The following is a 23,253-nucleotide window of genomic DNA, read 5'->3' as shown; positions in this document are numbered from 1 at the left end:
TGCGTGTGTAGACCCAGTGTTCCTTCATTAGTGTTCTCTTTTCATCTTCTCGCTGCTCCAACTTTATTTTAGTAACATATCCAAAGACTGATTCCACCTCTCCCACTTTAATAAAGGTTCATTAGTGGATTAGGAGCGATTTGAAACTGAGCCCAGTGGAGTCAGCAGAGGCAAGTTCCAAACAGCGACTCAGCACATTTTGAAAAGTACCAAGCGAACCAACTGGCAAAGATCCACCGATAAAATTTGGTTATCCTGAATGTGGGGGGTGCGCTGGGCTGACAAACCGTCTCCACTTCTAGATGGAGGAGAATGGCAACAACAAGGCAACGATTGTTGTGTTCAGTTGGAAAGGATCAAATGAACACAGCCCCTCACCGAGCCATGGCCCTGTGGCATCTTCTGTTAGGATAAAGATAAGCAAGTAAGGGCCTCCCTGGTGGCGCAAGGGGGTTAAGCACCACACTATGAAGCTGTCCTCAGCCTCGGCAGCATGAGTTCGATCCCTGGCCAGCCAGGGAGCAACCCACATGGTGCAGCAGACCTCTCCTGTCTCACCCGCTGCTCCCCTCAGCAGTGTATTCAGTCAGTCTGCCTGTTCTGCTCCCCACTCTGTCTCTGGTGGATCCTTTCACCCCCCACATCTCTGGCCTGTACCCCAACTCTTGTATACATAAATAAATCTTTAAAAAAAAACAAAACATAAGCAAGTAAGAGCCACATCCGGGGCCCTCCTATTCTGGGATCCCGCTCAGCCTTTTGAAATCCACAAAGTTCATCCCAGTGGTCACAGGTCACACAGCCACAGCTCGTCTCCAAAAATTTGTCACCAAGTGGAATGAATTGTTGACTTCTTCCTTCTCTCCCCTATTTCCACGGCTGTCTTTAAAATTATTTCCAAAATTGGGGCCTCCTTGGTAGCATAAATAACGGGGAACATTGAGTGCGTGTTCATGATGCACTGATGTGTTTCAAGATGCTACTTTTTCTTATTGAAGTAATGTCACATTATAAGATTACCCTCATTAAGAATAGAATGTAAATATACTTCATTAAGTTCACCACTAAAAGACCGAATCAATATAATAATTTCTGGAAACTTCACAAGAGCCCTGTTCCTTATGCTGCAGATGTGGAAACTGAGGTCAGAAAGACTAAGCAGCTCTTCCCCAGTGGCAGAGCTGGTAAGTGATGGAGTTGGGTTGGAGCCACAAAGCATGTATCCAAAGGCACTTTTGAACTTTCAGATACTCTAAAACATTAAATAATTCAGCATCATCTAGGAAAAAAGAAAACAAGAAACTTCTTTATTTGGTCCTACTAACTTCACTGGCAAATAATGTTATTCATCTACAAAAAAAAAACAAAAAACAAAAAACAAATACACCTTCTCACTCTCCTGCTTTTTAGCATGCTCTGTCCCCCTGGATCTGCTGAAAGCTTAGCATTCATCCGGGCAGTAAATAACAGGTGGAATCTATTCGCACTGACATGGGTAATATAGTATTGTCAGGAACCCACAGACCCTCAGAACCAGACAGAACCTGAAAGAAGCTGCTCCTGCCCCACCCCCTAAACTAGGTCAGAGTATTCCAAAGAAAAGTCAGCAGAACTTTCTGTTGTCTGTCTCGGGAGCATGTCAGACATTGCTGGATATGCTCATCTGTACATGTTTCACTTCCCATTTGCACCCCAAAATGAAAACCAGCCGGAGAGGATGTTCCTGAACTAAATAGCTCGGTGTTGCCTTAGTAGCAGGACTATGAGGAGGGGGTGTCTGGTCTTACTTAATTCTGGGAACAAACACACATAATAGAAACTTGATCCTACAAAAGTATACCTCTGGGACAGGATCACCTTTCAGTCTCATAACCTCTAATCACTTACATAATTCATGTTTTTATAATGTAATTATGGGCTAATATCACATTTACACAAAACTTCACAGAGGCAGTAATGTGGGCATAAATCAATTGCAGCAGCCTGAAAAAATCAGACATCTTCTCATAGGGAACTACCACCTCTGCTACGTCTCTATTCACCTGTTTAGGAAATGTTTCTCTCCTTTTCCCAGCTTCTCCAGGGTTAATAGCCTAAACCCAAAAATTGATGAACCATCCCATCCATTCTGCTTTCATTTTTTTGTCAGCAGAGTTCCAACTTCCATTTGAGAACTTTATCTCAGAAAAGATCCTCTTAGTGGTAGTATGCAAATAAATGCAGAAATATTTTGACATCAATAACCAACCTTCGATGGAATTGTTAGTTTGCAAAGTGTTACCTCAAATATTATTCTTATAACATTCCAAACAGCCTGAAAAATCAGGCTGTGTGATTACCAACATTTTCTCAAGTTACAAAAATTGTGATGTTCAGGTAGGTGGTGTAGCGTGATCGCTCGTCACGTGGCCAGGAGAGATTTGAAATTCAAACCCTGGTTTTCTGAAGCTGAAATATTTAGCAAGAAGAAAAAAATATCTACTTAAAATGAATCTGTCTATAGGAACACAAATTTTATTACTCAAAAATCCAGAGAATTTTCCAAGGGTAGACCATAATTGTTCCCTGGGGATTTTCAATAAATTCAATAAATTCAAGCATACTATAGCTTACTATCACATGAAAGACAAAGAGCAAAACCAGGCTCGAAATGAAAACCAACAGAGCTATTTTTATTGTTCACTGTACAAAAAGCAAGAGCAGGAAAATGCGGAAGATTGAATGACAAAGAACTTTCTAAATCTGTCACTTTGTAACATAGTGCCAAGTTCTTGGTGCCTTTGTCCCAGAAGCTTAAATTATACATCCCACTACAAGTTTCATTCTCTCTCTCTCTGTCTCCCAACCCACCCCTTCACCCCACTCGCTCTTAGGAGAATCACAGCCTGACTGATTTACACAGGTATAATTCAGAATCACAGGTATCATTCAGAAAAATTCAGAATATTCATCCTTGCCTATCTTTGACCTGTTCTGTTTTTCTCCCACTTAGAGCCATTTTTCAGGAAGGGCACCATCCGGTGAAGACAGGAGTGTACAGAGCCAGACAGAGCCCAAGGGACCCACCTCCCTCTGCAGACTCGCACATGTACACACAAAACCCACCCAAGCTCCTTCCTTCGGCGCCTGCATTTCCAACCACCTGTAAAGCAACTGTGGGCAGCTGGTCATGCTTTCCAAATCATATTTAGCTTCTGAAGTCACATTAGCTGAGCAGGACTTTGTTGCCTAGAAGACAAGTCAGTATAATGTATATCGTCAAGGGCATCAAATCCCCATCAGGAGTTGAGGAGCTGGGGGGCCGGAGGAGAATCAGCAGCAAAGGAATCAAGCCTGGCTGAGCCAACCACAGGATGGAATCCACCTTCCTGCGGCCTGTGTGATAGCACTCACCGGGCAGAAGTGGGGACAGCGTGCCCTATGGGGGGCACTCAGAAATCACCAACCTGGCAGACAAGTCATGGCCAAGGCCAACCTCATCCCAGGCTGCAGTGGCCAGAGCAATCCAGCAATGCCCCCAGGATGAACCCTCCAGAAGGGACACAGCAGAGGCCGCCACATCCCGAGGGCATCTCCATACCTTCAACTGTCTGGCAAGATGGCCCCCAGATTTTCCCATTCCATGGTTGAGCTGGCGTCAGAATTTCCTAGAAGCTTTGCTAAAATGTAGATTTCTGTGTCCTCCCCCAGCCCCCAGATCTTGGGTGTGGCTGGAGAATCTGCTTTTGTGTCCTCTCGTCCAGGAGCCACACTTTGAGAACCACAGGAATAAGCAGTTCAGAGAGTTCTGTGATCAATTAATTTGCAATAGCGATAAGCATCGTCTTGAGTTGTGAAGACAAATGTGGCTGTTGTTGAGGTCTATTTGCAAAGGTGATGCTCTTAGTTCTCACAGGGGGGGGGTTTCCTCCAGACAGGGCATGACCATTATCTCGTGCTGGGTGTCCATCACCTCCCTTTGGGGGAGAAAGGCCCCGTGACCTCCCCTCTGCTATTGTGAGGTGACCTCATCTTTGAGCGGCTGCTGAATGGGGCACGTGGAGAGTAAACAAAGGTGAAAAGTCCCTCGACCCATGAAGACTGGGATTCCATTCACACTCGCAGTTTAGACAAAACATGCAGGCCCTCACCGGAGGGTGTGAGTGATGCTTCCAGAGGCAGGAGGAGGCGGTGTGGGACCCAGCAGTGCCAGCTGCTTTGTGCTCGCCCTGGGGACCCGCTGTGAGGCCGCAGCTGGCCAGCCATCTGTCTGGTCTGGGCGGTTTGCAGACAGGGGATCACAAAGAGCAGCCCAAAGTGATTCTGCGGTGGTGTGTTTTTCCCCACCAGCTCCTGAGAATTGGCAAAGGGATTATAAGCAGAAAAATCAGACCTGCAGCTTCAAGCCTGCAGCAAGGAATACAAAGAAAAAGGTATTCTATGGAAACTACAATTCCACACTGAGCTTGAACACTGAGCGTGCTGTATTTTCACTGTCCTTCCAGCGTTTGCCCTTGGTATGCCCGATTTTTCTTTTAATTCAGTTTTAATGTTTAGAGTTCAGCAAAGAAGTAAATAGGGAAGAGTTGTGATTTATATTGTTTTTCTCTAACTTTTTAATATAAAATTTTTTATCTAATACTCTCTTTGGTAGCGAATGATTTGGGGAAGTAAAATATACATATGTTTACCATACCCCTAGAAAAAATATGCAGTATAATTTTTTTTTTAAACCAGTGATCTATCTCCTACGTGAAATTTGACTTAAGTAATTTTTTTTTAGAAGAGCATGCCTGGTACCCAAACTCGAATTTTTTTAAGAGGTTTATTTTTTCATGCATACAAGAACTGGGGTACAGGCCAGAGGTGTGGGGGAGGGTGCGGTGGTGAGAGCATTCACCAGAGACAGAGTGGGGAACAGAACAGGCAGAGCTACTGAAATCTACTGCTGAGGGGAGCAGTGGGTGAGACAGGAGAAGTCTGCTGCACCATGTGGGTCACCTCCCTGGCCAGGGATTGAACTCAAGCTACAGTGGCTGCTGATAATTTCATAGTGCTGAGATTTAACCCCTCGTCCACCAGGGAGGCCCCCAAACTTGAATTTAACAGAGAATAATGTGTATCTGTGTCTACAAAAGAGGCTCAATTCAATATTTAAGATAAGCAAGAGCTTTCAAATGAATATATTTATTAAAATAGGATTTTTTGACAGACGAGGTTGAAAAGATGGGTTAATTGGATTAATGAGGACAATCCAATTTCTTTTTTTTTCTTTTTCTTGCCTTAGAGCATATATATTCATCTCTCCATTCCTTTCACCACCCATTGGAGGAAAAGCCAATTTTATTTTTTTTATTTATTTTTATTATTTAAATTTTATTTTTATATTCCCCATACAATTACAACCCCCTTATTTTGACCCCAAGCCCTCCTTTCCCCGCCCCCCACCCCCATAGAGTGTCTCTGGTTCATAGTTGTTTGTTGATTTTGATATTTTCTTTCTTATAGTTATTCTTTTTCCTGGCCCCTTATTTAAGTTTTCTAGATTCCTGCTATGAGTGAGACCATCCGGTATTTTTCTTTTTCTTTCTGACTTATTTCGCTGAGCATGATCCCTTCCAGCGCCATCCGTGTTGCTGCAATTGCATGTGTTTATCTTTTTTGAATGCTGAGTAATATTCCATGGTGTATATGGACCACATCTTCTTGATGCAGTCATCTATTTTTGGGCATTTGGGCTGTTTCCAAAGCCTAGCTATTGTAAACAGTGCTGCTATAAACATAGGGGTGCAGGTGCTCTTTGGAATGGATGTTTCTGTGTCCTTTGGGTAAATACCTAGGAGTGGAATTGCTGGATCCTATGGAAGCTCTATGTTTAGTAGGTCCAGAAATCTCCACACAGCTCTCCATAGTGGTTGGACCAGTTTGCACTCCCACCAGCAGTGCAGGAGAGTTCCTTTTTCTTCACAACCTCGCCAACATTTGTTGTTGCTAGTTTTTTTTAATATGTGCCATTCTCACTGGTGTAAGATGGTATCTCATGGTAGTTTTGATTTGCATTTCCCTGATTACAAGTGATGTTAAACATTTTTTTCATATGCCTGTTGGCCATTTGCATTTCCTCTTCAGAGAAGTTTCTTTTTAGCTCTTTTGCCCATTTTTTGACTGGATTATTTTCTTCGTTTTTGTTGAGTCTCATCAGCTCTTTGTAGATTTTTGTGATCAGTCCTTTATCATTAGTGTTGTGTGCAAAAATGTCTCCCAGTCAGTGGGGAGAAAAGCCAATTTTAAATGTGCTTTTATATGGTCTTATTCTATGTGCCTGTTTCATAGACCAAATGGCATTGCAGATATGGAAGAGTCAGAGCAGACATCACATTCCAGGTCCATCACCCTGATGTAGGGGACACGATGTGGGTGCTTGATCAGGACCACATGGTGGGTCTGTATAAGCACCAGGGCTTCGGACAACAGCTCAGCGTTCTTCCCTGAAAGAAGGAAGAGCTCCCCTATCCTAGGGAGAGGCACGGCATGAGTGGACGCCTGTGGAGCCTCCATCTGAATCACCCATTGGACTGTAAGGTTCTTCCCTTGAGAAGAGCAGGCTAGGGTGGGGTCATGGTGAGCTCTCCCCTAGAAACTGCCCCACAGTCCTGAGGGCAGAGAAACCACATGGTTTTGCCACTATGTTCTGAGCTTGCCAGCTCACAGATTGTAACTGTGATGGAGGCTTACAGAATGTCCTCCATCCCTCGGATCTTTCACCTTGAAACCAGACATCTAGGTGGTGTGGTCTGATGGTCCAGAGAGCCCAAGGAATTAGTGCTTCATCTGACACTAATCTAGCAGAGACCTGTGATAACTTTGATACTCAGTGGATTGTCCTGGGTCTCAATCCAGGGAATTTTCATACTTCATAGATTTCCCCCAAGCTCGGCATATTTTACTGAAATAAACTGGGTTTATCCTGGTCCCATGTTACAAAACTCATGACACTGTCATTCCCCAGCCCCTCCCTTCCCCTACTATCTCCCAGTGTGCACTTTGCTTTCTGAATTTTTTAGTCTTTTCAAGTTGACGGTAGATTTTTTTTTCCCCAAAGTTGAGCACCCTAATTCAAATTGCCTGGAAACTCTGATTCGTGGTTTGCCGCGAAGACACACTTACACCAAATATGCTCAATATTCCGCAGTGAACGCTGGAGAGCTCATTTGGCTTTTTCTTCTGGCACAAGATAACCAGAACAATTGGATTGTATATTTAGTTGGCATTGTATCAGAACAGATTCGCTTCTTAATCTAGAACAGAAATAGGATTATCGCACTAATTGACTTGAAGTCTAGAACTTCATTTCCTACGTTAGACAGGATCCCCATGGTTCATGTGAGCTCAAGACACCTAATCATGGAATATTAAGTTTCAGACAAGGGCAAGTCATTTACAAAAATCCCTTACCCATTACACATTGGTATTCTTGCCTATTGTGGTCTAATAGAGTCACCTAACTTTGAACTTTACTCTTCCTTCAGCATACTCCTACTAATTTTCTTTAATATTTATAGATAGCAAAAAAGTTATTGAGTACTGACTAGTACTTTTACTGGATATTGTACAGATAGTGCTAAACTGAGATCTTTTACCTTATACACAACATAAGTTCCACAAGAGGAAGAGCTTTATTACTGCTCCCCCCACCCACAGATGAGAAATGCCACTTGGACTAAAAAATAATCATCATCTTTCCCAAAAGGGATAAGTCACCATTTCCTGAGCAACCAATTACCTGAGAGTCATTGTGGTGAGAAATTCAGACTCTCTTCCCCTAAACTTTCATGTAACTGACCGCTCTCTTGGGGGGAGACACACCCCAGCCTCTGCCCCCTCCAGGGTCACAGAACTTAGGGAAGGAGACTTCATTGAGTCCCCAAAACATGTCTTCCCACCCTGGTGTTTAGTGTCATATCCTTGATCTCTTCAACTGCAAAGACTGTTACCGCTAAACCCAAGCCCATTCTCCCCACTCTGGTAGCCTCAAGTCTACATTCAGATTTCTACCAGGTGATCCTGCTTTTCTTTCTTTGGTTTGCACCTGCTCGTTTCCTCATAACTGGTCTTGAAGGCTTTTCACACCCTCCTGCCACATCTAGCTCCTCTGCTCTTCCTCCTGTTTCCAGAACATCCTTTATATAATTCCAGCATACATTACCCAAGCCAGAGACTATCCTGTTCATGTTTGTAAGTGCAATTCGTGAGTCAGCCATACTGAGAAGACAATAGTGTGTTTTGGCTCGTGTTTTCCATTAAATATAGAAAAACTGGAAAATGGCAATAATTCCAAGTTTACATTGTTCCTTCTGCAGCTTCATATTGGTTTGCTAGTACCTTTGGCCATTATTCACCCCCAGATAGCAATAAAATTGTGTTCTTTTAATGAAGTCAAGCAGTATATTACTGGTACACACAGGTGATAGACAATATCTAAATGCTGAATGAGGGATGATCAAATGAGGCTTTCAAACAAAAGAAAAAATGAAAATGTAATTATTCCCATAAACTTTAAAAGCCAACTGACATAACTGTTGTTTCTTAAGGTTGTTCTGCAAAATATGAAGAGGCATAGCCGTTGATTGAAATTTTTGTTATCCGCTGACTTACTTAAAACAAGAAATTTGAGCAGAGTTCCATTCTCATAGAAGAAGCAAACATTCTATGATGATATAAGAAAAAAGCATTTATTAATCTCATCAATCACAAATTAAATAGATACTGCACACAAATATAGTTAATCACTGCCACGTAGGCATCTGTAGGTAGAACAGGATTGTAGCAAGTAGGGACAACCTTATAGTCCTCCTTTAAAATCACCACCAGTGGCCCAGCAGCCTGAGGATCAGAGCTGTAATTCAATCCAGGCCACTAATTGTAGAATCCTCAGCTAGTCGGTTACCCGCAGGTCTCAGTTTCCTCAGGAGAAGAGCTTAGATAAGTGATTTTTCAAAACAACTTGCTAATGGACCAGAACTCCCTTTTTTTTTCCCCAGAGGCAATCTTGCTGGAAATCCTAATAGAGAAAATCTGAAACATAACAGCTCTGGTAAAGGTAAAATAAAGATTCATCCTTTCTCTTTCCCCTCCACACACAGCTGAGGACTCTGGGACAGTTAATCGTACAGGATGAGTTTGTGGGTCATTCCCAATATTTCTAGGTGTTTGGTGAGTCTGATGAATTTGGGGCAGGTCCGCTAAGCTGAACACCCACTTTAACCCAGGAAGAAAATAACTCTGGATGACTAGTTCTGACTTAAAAAGTGGAACGGAGAATTTGTTCTGAAGTCCTTGGAAGAATCTGTCCCCATCTCCGTGATTATGATATTGACTTCCAGAAAGGCATTTCTGACCAATTACCTGCTGACCACCCCTTAATCAGCTCCCCAAAACTCCCCCATCTGTCAGCTCTAGATCCTCTAGGCATGCTTCTCAGGTTTTAGCTCAACCCTGGACCCCACTATTTCCCCCACAGCAGCAGGAGATCCTTACAATGTCACTCAGAACCTCAAATTCCTCAGCCAACAATAGGGGCAACTTTAAAACAAATGACCTAAAATCTCTATGTCTCCTACCATCTTGCTTCATTAAAACCACCCCAGGCTTTGCTTTTCCCCTCACCCACATTCAAAGAGCCAGTGCAGATGTTACTTAATTTTCTTCACTCTCAATCCTTAAGACAAAGTGAGAAAGTGCTTTCAAAAGGAGCGCTAAAATTGGCTCATTTATAACTCTTTGAGAAAAAAAAGAGAGAACATCTCACTTGGCTGCTTGTAGAACTTGTTTCAAAATTTGCATAAAGGAATTCCCACAGAAATTTTGCAGTTAAAAAAATCAATGAGGGCACAACATGACCACAAATTCTCCAGTACCCGCAGCCCATAGCTGATGCCATAGAGATCCTGGATTGTTCTCCCTCCCTAGGATTTAGGTGTAAAAGCCTCAGCACACAAATAAAAATTGTCAGAGAGCAAGCACAGGCCTCCCCCCAAGCTCAAGGAATTAGGATTCTCATGACTTTATCCGCCCGCTGTCTAAATGTTTACCTGCCTCTCTGACATTGTGGGCACCCCAGACTCAAGCCTCAGAAGGCTGTATTTTAAAAGTGAGAAGACAAATAATTCGTTCCAGTGGTCTCCTAGGTGACCTCCGTCCAGCCCCTTCACAATCACCTTGTTCTCCCACTTTCCCTTCCTGCTCCTCCAAAACCAGCTTTGGCAGCTCAGCAATCCCTGTTTCCAAGGGGACCAGCCATGAGGCCACTGAGCTCCAGGATTTCCTATCTTGGGGGGTTTGTTGGTACCCATTTAGTTCCTACACAACAGGTAGGGAGGCGGCCTTATGTGCCTGCCGAGATGATGAAATAACAGACTCTTACTCGCTGAGTTGGGCTCTGTGCAGGGTTCACGCAGGCCGCAGGGGAGTGGAGCAAGGGGCTGCTTATCAATAAAACATGAGCACGGAAAGCTCCAGAAGTGTGTGGTAAAAGCCAGCTCCAGCTGGGGCATACAGGGAAACAGGGTTAGTCCCGTGGTGAGGTGTAGGCGATAAAACAGCCTTCTGTGCGTTTACACTTTGCTGAGAAATTTCATTACGCAAACTGACTTTTCTCCCACTAGCTCGTCCAGCTTCAGGGTCGACTTCATACTTCGAAATCCTGAAACAGGAAGAGGAGCAGATACCGCCCAAGAATGGCAAGAGATATTAAAGTATACAATGAAACAGGAGAGCTTTGCTGAGTGTGTGTTTGTGAGCATGTGTGAGTGTGAGTGTGCATGAGCGTGTGTGAGTATGAGTGTGTTTTCAGTGATCTTTCTTTTTCACACCTTTCATTCTTCAGCATTTATGTCTCACAAATTGCCCCCACAGCTTTGGGGATAATTCTAAGGGAATGATTTCTTTCCTTTGAAATTTAATTTCCAATTTTTTTATCACCATAGTAAGGGATAAGATAATCTCCACACCAATTTTCCAACATTTCAGGGAAATAATGACTTTGACACATGGTTGAATTGTACCGTTCCCCTTGACTTTTAACTTTTATGTCAAATATTCCATCTATTATAAACTTTTTTCCTCCTTTAGTAGAGTATACAAACATAATTCAAACTCTTGCTGATAGCAAAAGATAATTATGAGTAATTATTTTATCATGTTTTAAGAGGCCAACACAAAGCACGTGGTGAGTACCCACAAAACAAAGTAATTCAGGTTTTCTTGCCCCTGAACTGGGGATGGCCTTTCTGCCCTATTAAGACCTACCATTCCCTGAGAGTTGGGGTGAATTATCCCCATTGGGGAAGTCAACACACCTTTTCACTGCTTCTTTATTTTATTTTGCTTTGCCTTAACTTATCCCATTCTGCCTCACCTCTAGGCATCTTTCCCTACCTGTCTCCTTTTCTTTCAGCTTCTAGACTGGCTCCAGCAGCAGGGAGTACTGTTTGCTTCTGATAAGACAAAAGACAGTTATACTACATTGAGTTACTTAGGTTGCCAGTTTCCTCTCTCTCTCTTTTTAGTCCTGCCTCATTTTGCTTTGGGAAATATTTCCTTCCCTCCCTGACATCCCCTAATTTAAAGTTTGGTGCCCTTCTGAAAATGGGAGAGTGCCCCAAAACTTCCCCTCCGATGATTCAGAGTCTGCAAGAATTTTCAGGCAGAAGATAAGGAATTGACAGGTGGAGAAATCAGAACCAGAGGCTTAGTCCTTTAAAAACTACCAAAGAGTCAAAATCAACAAACAACTATGAATCAGAGACACACTATTGGGGGGAGGCGGAGAGGGATTGGGGTCAAAATAATGGGGTTGCAATTGTATGGGGAATATAAAAATAAAATTAATTTAAAAAAAAAAAACTACCAAAGAAGGGGCCTCCCTGGTGGCATAAGGGGTTAAGAGGCAACCTATGAAACTGTCTGCAGCCTCTCCAACATGAATTCGATTCCCAGGTCTGCCAGGGAGCAGTTGCCCACATGGCGCAGCTGAACTCTCCTGATTTGCCTGCTGCTCCCCTCAGCAGTGTATTTAGTCGGGCTGCCTGTTCTGTTCCCCACTGTCTCTGGTGAATCCTCTCACCCCGCCCCCCACACCTCTAACCTGTACCCCAGCTCTTGTGTGCATAAATAAATAAATCTTAAAAATTAAAAAAATAATAACTACCAAAAAAGGAAAGAACAGGCACATTTGGGGATGAACTAGAATTTTTACTCAAAAAATGAAAAACTTTAATTTGAAAAATAAGTAAATTCAGCAGAATATATATGGTACCCAAACCTGAAAGTGACATCTGGTCTCCTAATGAGGAACTATCAATTAAACACACAGCGATCCCCCCAGAGTCTATTCTCTAGACCATCCGTGTTCAACCTACACAATAAGGGAACCCCATCTTGCCTGGCCCTGGTGCTTCTTCCTTTAAAGGAGGAAGAGCTGAGGGCTATGGCAGCCTGGTTCATCCTCCACAACCCTCCAGTTGCCAAAATTGTAGTTCACAACAGTGTGTTAAAAATAAACAGGTTTCAAGTTTTCATTTGCTTATTCAAATGTCCGAACTACCGTCCTAGGGAAATACTACTTTCAATCACACTGAAATTAAACTTTAGCGTGGAGGAAGGGGGAGGCTCATCTGTTGAAATAAGTTGTTCATTTCCACATTTCAGTTCCTGTGAATGCTAAATAGACATCATGATACCTAGTCCATCTAAATTCCTTAGATTATTATCAGGGATTCCTAAGAAATAAGTTGCACTGTTCTGAAGAAGTCCTAGTAAGTGCTAATACCATTTAAGGAGTTAATTTTCAAATTCATTAAATGAATATAATCATCTACCACCTTTTTTACACTCCCCAATCCATCACTCAAGTACTTAGTTATTTCATGGAAAATGAAGATATGCTGGTCTCTAACTGAGTTGAGAAAATTTGCCATAGCTCACTAGATGCCAGGCATAGCTGTATGAAGCTACCCACACCCTAACCCACTGGGCTGCAGGGCTCCATGGGGTTCTGGTTAATGCAGTCCTGGCCACCTGGGAGAATGGCATGGGCTTGATTCAGATGGAAAATGCACAACATTTTCAGCTCAACTGGTAAATGAACAGCCACATGACCTTCGCCCCTGGATGGTAATGCTGCACTAGCAGAAAAATTATGCTGTTCACCTCACCTATGGTCAAAACAGAAGGTAAAGTAAGTTTGAAATAGGGTAAATCTGGGGGCCAGATTTACCAGTTGGTAGGTCCTCACACATACACTGAACACCGCGGGACATGCCTCAAATGCAGACATAGGGGGAGAAAAGTCAACAATATTTTTACATAAAGACTGAGAAAAGGGGGCCTCCCTGGTGGTGCAAGGGGTTAAGATACAACCTGTGAAGATATCCACAGCCACTGCAGCTAGAGTTCAATCCCCAGCCGGCCAGGGAGCTACCCACATGGTGCAGCAGACCTCTCCTGACTCGCCCACTGCTCCCCTCAGCAGTGTATTTGTCAGTCTGTCTGTTCTGCTCCCCACTCTGTCTCTGGTGAATCCTCTCATCCCCCCACACCTCTGGCCTGTACCCCAGTTCTTGTATGCATAAATAAATCTTTTAAAAAAGTGAGAAAAGGGAGAGAGGAGAGAGAGAGAGAGAGAGAGAGAAATTACAGGCTAAGACGTGACCATATGCTCTCTGTCTTACCCCAGATAACATCCCCTGAGCAGAGACCAAGATCCAAGCCAAAGCCACATGTGACAAGCTGGTGGCTTCACCACAGACACCCCTTCTCACCATCAGTTTAATGCCAAATGCATAGCAGTCTAACTGCCAAGACCCCAGCAGTTCAACTCCTGAAGTCCCAGCAGTTTAGCTGTCAAAGTAACAGACCCATCTTATTTCCCTTCAGGAGGTAGAGTTTGGAAAACCCCACCTTCGACCATCAAGTCGACTGTGAGCGCCACCCACTGACTAGGAGGTTGGTCCTCATTGTTCCTCTTAGAAGTCGAATGCTTCCACCATTTGTTCAACTATTTAGAACTGGCAGAAATTTGACTGCCAAAGTCAAAACTGGTTTGCCATCACAATGGTGTCAGTTGATAGAAAGCTGTCAGGTTTTGAAAGAGATTTTGGAAGGCAAGACCTTATGCATGCCAGAAATGATACAAACTTCCATATGATCCACACCATGGAGCAATCCTAAATGAGTATTTCCAAGTGTCAGTTGTGAAGAGCTTATCATAAATGAGAAACTACGAATTCCTTCTAGAGCCTATGGCCAAGATAAAACCTTATAACTAACCAAGCTTTGAACCACAAAAACTGGGTTGCCCAGTTCAACTTCAGTTACCACTGTAATAGTTTGCTAGGTGTGCTGTAACAAGATACCACAAATTCAGTGGCTGAAACAATAGAAATTTATGTTTTCACAGTTCTGGAAACTAGAAGCCCAAGATGAATGTGTTGGCAGGTTGGTTCCTTCTGAGGGCTGAGAGAAAATATTTGTGCCATTTCTCTTGCCTAACTTGTGTCTGCTGGCAATATTTGGTGGTGTTCTGTAGAAGCATCACTCCAATCTCTGTCTTAATCTTCACAAGACATCCTCCCTATGTCTGCATTTCTGTGACCAAATTGCCCCTCATTACAAGAACACTAGTCATATAGGATTAGGGCTTACCCTACTGAGCTCCTCTTACTCATTTCATCTGCAAAGCCTATTTCCTAATCAGATCACATTCTGAAGTACTGAGGGGTAGGGCTTCAACATATGAATTTTGCAGGGATACAATTGAACCCCTAAAATCTGCTCGAGGAATAGAGGCCTAGGCCCAAGAGAGGAGGCAGTGATCCAGTTGTGACAGAAACGTATTTGTTAGTTGGGTGGTGTGAGGAGACACAGAGGCAACTGAGATACAAATACATAGCCATGTGGAGTCTGTCATATTCTAACTGTTACCACTGAGTTTATCCTGTCCCATTTTGAGAATTCAGCTTCCTCTCATTTGAAGATGAAAATGCATTCAAAAGAATGTGCAAATCTCACTCTGCTTACCTGCACCATAATCCTGCACAGGTCAGTGGGCTGAGTGTTTTAGACAAAGTGTTTGAGAGTGTTGGTGTGGCAATGAACACAAACTCTTCACATAAGACAGAGACAATAAAGAAGAGCTTGCACTAAGGTCCTGTGTGCAGTATTTTCTTGCTTCGCCTGCACAAATTCCAGGTCCACTGAGTGTAAAATCTTTAGAAAAAAGTTATTAACAAAATATGACTTTGAATTGCACATGATATTTGTAGACACATCCTCCTCCAGGAGGTGGAGCTTAATGCCTCCACTCTGTTAAGTGTGGGCTAAACTTAGTGACTCACTTCCAGAAAAAAGGAGAAATGATAACCTCACAGTGCAAAAACCTGCTAAGCAAGATCTTAACCAAGTGACCAAGTAAATATCCCAATGAAAATCACACGAACGTCATGTAATCTTTGATACTTGATGATGAAAGGGCACTTCTTCTCTGTGGTTTTCTGTCACCAAACTCAGAATCAAGTCTAATCATGAGAAAAGCATCAGACAAACCCAAATTGGGGGACTTTCTGTAAAATATCAGAGCAGTATTCTCATAATTGTCAAGATGATGAAAAGCAAGGAAATAGAAACTATCATGGATCAGAGGAGACCTAGCAACTCGATGCAATGAGGTATCCTGGATTCTAAAACAGAAAAGGGACATTAGGGAAATACACAAGCATGGTCTGGAGTTTAGTTAATAGATATGTGGCCATGTTGGTTACTGAGTTTTGACAAGTGGATCACAGTAATCAAAGATAATATGAGGGGAAACTAAGCTGGGGTGGGGGGTAACATACAAGAACCTATACTATCCTTGTCACTTTTCTGTAAGCCTAAAATTATTCCAAAATAAAAACTTTATTGTAAAACATATGTTAATTACATGTCATTTTTAAATAGAACATCAAGCCTTATTTTCTACAGTATTCATGAAGTCTAAAAATAAAGCCTCATTTAAAAAAATCTAAAAGTCTGAAATATAATACTTATGATTTGAACAAGAAGTCACAAAATGCAGCTGCTTGTTTACCTAATGAAGACTGAAAAGTTTTCTTGTGTTAGAGAATGTTCAAAGGTCATAGATCATGCCACGGAGGATCACTCACGACATAACACATACCCAACTCCCCGCTCATAAAACCCAAGCTCTCATTCTGAGCTAAGTCAGGAGATATCTCTGTGATGTGTGGCCATTACTCATCCTGAGCCATGCAAAAGCCTCCTGAGTTTAAGGCAGTTTCTGCCATTGAATGGCTCAGTGTTAAAGTTAGCTCTGGCAATAAGAAACCACATTAGAGTTTGTGTGTGTTTTGCCCTGGATCTCAAAGGCTCAATTTTCTCATAGTTACTTGAAATTTAAAGTTCTGGTTGTTTAGATTCAGTAGAACATTTTGTTTACACATATATGAAAAGCACTACATAAAAAGAATTTATTTCAAGGTTCAGGGAAGTTTTAAAAGAAAGACCACAAACATCCACTGTAAAGTTACTGCATCATAAACAGACAGGGCCTCTCCACTCAGACAAGAGGAAAAATAGTGTTTATATTAAAGAAATACAGAGAAGAAAAAGTTCTCCTATGGAGAATCTAATCTATATAATAAACTTTGAAAAACCTTTAGAGCTAATTTCCATGGGCCCTCCAGCTTTTCTCTGTCTCATGGTCTCATTTTCCACTTGGGACCTCAAAGCTTGTACCTTCAGCCTAGGTCATCACTGCACCAATTGCAGAATAGAAAGAAAACTGTCTTCTACATGTTCAGCAAAATGTGTTAACTTACATACCTCAATGAGGGCTTCAGACTCAGACCACAAATCATGCTGGTTATGGTTCTAGATGTTTCACCTACTTTCCAATTACTGTCACACACACCACTGAAATTCCTTGGACTATCTTCCACATTCATCCCTCTAAAACATCATCTGGTGAGTGGATCGAGAAAATGTGTCATCTATGCACAATGGAACGCTATTCAGTGATCAAAAAGGATAAACTTGTGCCATTTGCAGCAATGTGGATGGAGATGGGAGGGTTTATGCTAAGTGAGCCAGAAATAGAAAGAAAAACTGCATGGTGTCACTTAGTTGAGAAATATAGAGAAAACAAAGGGTCAGACAAAGACAAACCCTCGAAAGCTGCTCATATAACTGAAACATTTAGAGGAGGAAGGAGAAGAGGCCATAACAGGATGGGAGACACCACAATGAATTATGATGGAAAACTATGGGTACTTTATGCTGGGTACACTATGGTGATCCTATACCTCCAAAACGCTAACAACGATGTAAACCAATAGTACTTCAAATAAAAAAATATGGCTGCTGTGGTAGCCATTGCACTTTGCAAGCAGGTCTCAGAGGATGTAGGGCCAATGCCCAGCAAGGAATCGTGTTCTTTGAGTCACTGCGAAAACTTTGGCCAAGAGAACCCAAGTTGTAAGGAACTAAAGGCTTATAAGATTTGGATCTGTCTGCATATTTGATTGAATTTACAGTGACTAGAGCAGTGTACTACAGTTTTTAGGATTATATGAGAAATCTGGTACACTGGTATTTCTTGGATTGGATAATGCAAGTCAAACAACATTGCGATAAATATTAAAATATGAGACTTGAGCACCAGGTCCCAAAGTTGCACTCTAACCACTGCTAACCACTGCCGGTCTGACCCTCTTGACTTTGAATCTGTCGGACATGTCCACGCTTGAGGGGTGCAGGAGCACTATCACCTTGCTAGCAGTGGCATTGTTTTTCTGGTGGCTTGTGCAGACCTGAAAGGTTGTTAAATAGAAAAACTTGAGCGATGAAACTGTTGCTCATGTGGTGTCCTGATTCTTGGGAGGGAGATCGACAAACCCGGAGCGTCCCTAAGGAGAGGTTGGGAGAGATGTTTGCTTTTTAAGGTCACACAGGAGGAAATGGCAGTGTAGCCCTGAAAGAACAGAATGCCGGACCCTTGGTTCCTGAAGGGCCCTCTCTGACAACGAGAAACTAAAGGATCAACCCCATTTAAAAGTTCATCATGTTTATCTTTGTCCATTTTGGAACTAGCTGTTAAATTTTGCATTATAATATCCTATTATATAACACTATCTTTAGTGTTCAGTTAATAATTAGCTTATTGATGATGGCTTGAAGTTCTTTTTTTTTTTTAAAGATTTATTTATTTATTTATACAAGCACTGGGTACAGTCAGAAGCACGGAAGGGTGAGAGAATTCACCAGAGCCAGAGCGGGGAGCAGAGCAGGCAGAAGGACCGAAGTCCACTGCTGAGGGGAGCAGCGGGCGGCAGGAGAGGTCTGCACGCCATGTGGGACCCTCCTCCGGTGGCCGGGGAGCAGCCGGCGATCGAACCGGCGCTGCAGAGGCTGCGGGCAGCTTCGCAACCCAGCGCTCAACCTCTGCGCCACCGGGGAGGCCCTGCCTTGAAGTTCCTAATAATATTTTTTCTTATGTAATCATCATGCAATAAACAGACTGATATTGTAAATATGTATTCTATATTATAATATACAGTATGGTAATTTATAATATATAACATGGTAATATGTAATACATGATATGGTGATATCTGCATATATATCTATGTGCGTGTATATAAAATATGGTAAGCAAAACATCTGAAAGCAAGATTGGGCTCCATAATTCTTCACCACAGGATGTCTCCAGTGCAACCAGAAGGAGAGGGTGCTGGGGTGAGATGGGGTTAGGGAGGGAGCCCAGTGGAGCATTATTGGGGCTTTGGTGGTAGACATGGTATGAAATACACCTTTGTAGAGGTTTGAACCTATAACCCCTAAAGCAAATACAATTATGTAAACCAACTTTACCTCCATAAAAAATTAATTAAAATGAATCCCCCCCAAATAATTGTTTTCTCAGAAAACAGTCAAAATCCCAAAAGAATCTATGTCCCTAAAAAAATCATGCACTATAACATTTGTCCCATTTGCAGCAACAGAAAAACAAAGAAAGTCAAGCTCGCCAGTTATGGGAATTGTTAAATAAATGATAAAATTTTCTAAACCAGTTCCACTAAGAATGTCCTGTGCCCATAACTGTTCATATTTATTGTTTCCAGATCTTAGCTCTTTTGTATTATAAACATAAGAAACATTTTTAACACATGGCTTTTAAAAATCAGGGTAACTAACAAGTACAACATGTCTAAAAGATATGCACATTGGGAAAAAGTCTAGAAGGAAATAAACCAAAATTACACTGTGAATAATACACGCTATAAAGCTTCTGGCACCATCTCACATTCTTACAGCAAGCAATCATTGGACAATTGTTAGAAAATTAATAGTTATCAACTGCATAAGTAAAGAATATGGCCCTTTCTGTCTTTCTACCCTCACAAGCACAGGAAGTTGAGGGAATATTTTGACCACAGGGTGTTACAGATATTCTATTCTAATTTCTTAAATTTTTAATCACCATGTAAAGATGCAAATCATGCAAGTTCACTGCTCTCTGGTATTCAGTTAACCTATCTGTGCTTTGCAGAACCACAATGCAAATTGAGATCACAACTGGACAAGGTTCATGTTATCTATGCCATTTATTGCCTCTTAATCATGCAGTTAACCACCTAGGGCGACCAGTTTTTCGATGTCCCATAATCATTCCATTGGGGTAATTACATGTTCTCCCATTTCATTTTTAACCAGCTTTGCAATGGAAGCAGAAATCCAACAATTTCAGCCAGTTTTCTTTTTTCATGTGTTCACTACTGATTAACTGAATCTTCTCTGTCCACAATTATTAATAACTTTCACATTATTGAAAAACTCTTAAGAATTATTTAATATTAGTGCAACATTCTTATTATTGTATTTTTTAAAAAGAAGAATATGAATTCTCACCCAGTAATTAATACGTGTGACTCATTTCCCCAGGACAGACTTACAAAGGAAAATGCTAGTCAGCTTTTCAGGAGACTCAAATTACTTACCTAGAATTATTAAGGTAGTTATTACAAGTTAATTGAATATCAGTTGACTCTGCAGAGGAACATTTCCTGAATCTTTTCAGAAAGCGAGGATTAAATTTAGCAAGTAGGTAGTTGTTCAGGGAACATCGGTTTTGACTTCTACCTCTGTGTCTACCTGTTCTACAAGAGACTCAGTCACTCCCCTCGGTTAACACTTACCTATTTTGACATGCCACATGACATCCAGAAGGAAAACACCAGAGGACTGTCCTGTCAGTGGAACTGACTCTTCACCATCCTCTGATTTCCACCTGCCCTGGCGTCTTCATGAACCAGAACTCACACACTGCTTTGTGATGAGTCAGCGGACAAACTGAGGGTTCATATCTTCAAAACATCAGATCATGTGTGAAGACCTGACCACTGAGGAGCATCTCTAACTTCTTTGGGAAATTTTTCCTTCTTAGAAGTTGTAAAATTGAAGACTTTTCAGCCTTGGGCTACAGAATATCCAGGGCCCCAGAGCCCAGAGCTCATTTCGAGCAAAGCAGAAAGTGTGCAGGGAAAAACTGGTGAAAGCTGTTGAGAGCTCCAGTGCTCTGCTCCTGTTCTGCCAGCTCACTGTTCCGTTGGGTTATCAGGAAAACGCTGCATCTTCTACTATAATAATCCCATCTTTCTCTCTCTCTAGGAAGTGAGTGGTGCCTCAACTCTTCTCTCTCAACAAGGTTAAGATATTGATAGGGGAAATTTGAAAGACTCAAAGTAGGAGCAGTAGAAGGACGAGAGGGTCACGTGTGACTAATTAACCAGTGAGAGAAAAAGGTGTGCTAAGATGGCTGACTTTGCATTTATCGAATGTAATGAAAAGGTTTTAACTCAGAGGCCAGACATGTTTTTTTGATCTGCAACTGGGTTGTCAGTTACACTGCCCGTGGGTACGATGACAAGGTGGGGACCCTGGTGGACATCACTGCCCGTGCAGGTGAGAACATATCAGAAGGAGCCCCGCGGGGCTGACATGGAGAAACATGTCCCTGTTTCCCTGTCAACATTTGCTGTCTCGCTGCAACACACGGAGGGTGCAAGTATGACAGCGACAGAGTCTCCCATGGTCTTGTCTTGGAAGTAAAAACCCATCGCTTTTGACAGGTTGAAGCAAGTCACCGTGTCCAGGGAGCATGCTCAGTGAGCCCAGGCACATGGACACCAGGAGAATGGACTCACCAGAGGACCACTCCACAGCTGCCCACAGAGAACAGAGACCCACTGAGCCCACTTGAGATGACAGGACTTGGAGGAGAGTCACTTCCTCCACCACTTCCTCCCTCATAGCTGGGCAGGAGGTGAGGGGATAGTGCTGGGGAGCAAGGTGTTAGCATGGGAATGAGGTCTGACGATTGCTGTTGTCCTCTCTGTGAAGAATGAGAAAGGTGTCTGCAGAAGGAGAGAAGGTGGTGGTTTGGGGGTAAGAGGAAGGGATGAAAGAGCCACCTTAGTGAATGGAGAACACACCGACTGACAGGCCAGCAGGACAACCAGGTGCCGCCAATTGGAAATGTAAAAATAACTTGAAAAAAAAAAAATCTAGTCGGTTCAATTGTGTGATTTCCTCTAACGACTTCAGCTGCCAGGGTCCTAGCTCAAGGAAAGTGGCGCAAGATAGATGCCAGGGAGGTGGGAGGAAAAACTTTTCACCCACATGTGTGTGGAGCCAAGAAATAATAGTGTGAATTAAACTCATTTCTATTTCTCTCCATCCAATTCTTCAAACCCACCCTTCCCAGCAGGTAGCTTTCTACCAAGCTGGCCAACAAATTAAATAGCCTGGGGTGTGAGCTTTTGATACAGCTCTCCTAGGCCTGCAGTGCATACTGATTCCGTGGTTTATTCCTCTTTGTGTCCTATATCGCTGCTCAGTGGCCAAACTCTCCGGGACTTCAAAGGAGATCTGTAACATGGAAAAGACACAGGGGCCCTGTCTGCACATCACAGATAAATATTGATGATAATGACCTTCAAAATACTGTTGGATCTTCCATCGTGAAACTGTTTAAATCTAGCTAACATTTCTGATAGGAAACCTACCAGTTAGGAAGTAGCAGGCTCTGGCACACTTTTGAGATACCCAGAATTTGGTTGGTTGGTTATAGTTGATTAGATTTAAATTTATGTAAAAGACAAGCCACATAAATATAGCAAACATAGCCCACCTCCTTACAACTAACGCGCGTCTGTATTGGTCAGCTTGGGTTGCAATAACAAAATACCATCAATGAGAGACTTGACAAACATTCTCAGAGTCACACAGGCTGGAAGTCCCAGATGAGGGGCTGACACAGTTAGATCTGGTCAGAGCCCCCTTCCTGGTTTGCAAACGGCTGCTGACTTGCTGTGTCCTCCCAGGGACAGATAGAGAGGAGAGAGGGAGGGTTGAGGTAGAGAGGAAAGGAGGTGGGGGATGGGGCTGCAGGAGGAGGGATGGGGTGACGGGGTGTAGGGGTGGGATTGTTATAGGACAGGGAGAGGGGCAGCCCAAACCCTGCAAACCTGCCTATTCTAAATGGGTTCTGGGCCTCCCCGGTGGTGCAGCGGTTGAGTGCTGGGTTGCGAAGCTGCCCACGGCCTTTGCGGCGCCGGTTCGATCCCCGGCTGCTCCCCGGCCACCGAGGGAGGGTCCCGCATGGCGCGCAGACCTCTCCTGCCGCCCGCTGCTCCCCTCAGCAGTGTACTTCGGTCCTTCTGCCTGCTCTGCTCCCCGCTCTGGTTCTGGTGAATTCTCTCACCCTCCCGCGCTTCTGGCTGTACCCAGTGCATGTATAAACAAAAAACAAACAAATAAATAATAAATAAATAAAAAACATGCCTCTATAAAAAAAAATTTATAAAAAAAAATAAAAAAAATAAAAAATAAAAAAATAAATGGGTTCTGCCATCCGCCGCATCAACACAAAACATAGGAGACTTTAATGGGAAGGAACTTTAATAAAACTAGGAAACAATACAGGAAAGGCAAAGAGTCTAGTTTCTAAGTGAAGCACCCAAAGTTACCCGTCCCCTCGTGGGTAAAAGTCCATCCAAATGGGATTGGCCCAGAGCAAGGCCCCAAAGCCTGCCACAAGTCTAAAGCATCTTCCAGTGGGGACCCACAGAAAAGGGTCAGAAACAACCGGACAAGCCCAGAAGGAAAAGAGCAAAATCAACATCAAGATAAAAGCTGCCATGGTCACCTCCCCACGGG

This window comes from Talpa europaea, assembly GCF_964194135.1.
Source record: "Talpa europaea genome assembly, chromosome: 5".
Classification (NCBI taxonomy): Eukaryota; Metazoa; Chordata; class Mammalia; order Eulipotyphla; family Talpidae; genus Talpa; species Talpa europaea.
This window is presented reverse-complemented; position numbering follows the sequence as displayed.